A 1,084-nucleotide genomic window follows, 5' to 3' on the forward strand; every position below is an offset into this window, starting at 1 on the left:
CACATCTCTAATTATAGGTAATATAGGTATGTTTATTTTAAAGTCGATATCCAATGTGGGAAATCAACGAATTCACGTGTTTGTGCCTCAAACATCTTACCAGTGAACATTCAATTCGCTATTAAGTATACAATTTGCCCAGTTAATGATAATATCACACAATTCATAATAATATTAAATTTCCTCACCGTAACGCAATGTTTGCTGTATTATTATAAACGAGTACGCAATTTTGCACATTGTTATAAAATATATATTAAAATACGGTTAATCTCGTCAGACATCATAATACATTATAATTTATAACACACCCACCATATGCTATAGTATAATATATATTTTCTAACTTGTGCAGTTTGCGAAATTATATATTATCACGTGGGTGTTTACTTTTGTTCCTGTTTAAACTGTATGATTATTGAATCAAATAAAATGTGTACTTAGAGTTGTTTTTATATAAATTCTTTCAGGTGAAACATGACACGGTGAAATCTATTTGATTTACAATGATGTGATTTTCTTCTTCGCTTCTTCTTCTTTTCTTGTTTTTTTACTTTTCAACATGTAATCATTTTTTCCTTAGAACAAGCGCTCTGAAAGTTTCGTAACTTTTTGCATTTGGTATTTCACAAATTTTTAATAATCCTAGAGACTTGGAGTTTTTAACGAAAATAAATTTTGATATTTTATAGCCTTAATACAATTTTAATAATGTATGAACATTTAAATTAGGTAATGTTTAGTTATATAATATTATAGAAGTATAAAAGTTTAAAAAAATTTTATTTTGTTTTTTAATTCTCATTGCAATAATCTCTTTATTCCATGCACAAGTATAATAACATTAGGTTAGTATTTACATCATTAGGAACAACAAAGCATTATTTTCTTTGTGAAAACAAATTCGGTCGGTATGTTATATAATATGCTTTTAGATTTACATATTTTATATTAATTTGACTTCTGGTTACGTTATTATGTAGTTGGAGCACAAAGGTAGTATGCACAGTTTTTATGTGGTACGTAACCTTATTTTGACGATTACTTGGTAAGCAACACAATTCATACCTACATCAAATTGATC

The sequence above is a fragment of the Acyrthosiphon pisum genome, chromosome A2 (assembly GCF_005508785.2).
Source record: "Acyrthosiphon pisum isolate AL4f chromosome A2, pea_aphid_22Mar2018_4r6ur, whole genome shotgun sequence".
NCBI classification, from domain to species: domain Eukaryota; kingdom Metazoa; phylum Arthropoda; class Insecta; order Hemiptera; family Aphididae; genus Acyrthosiphon; species Acyrthosiphon pisum.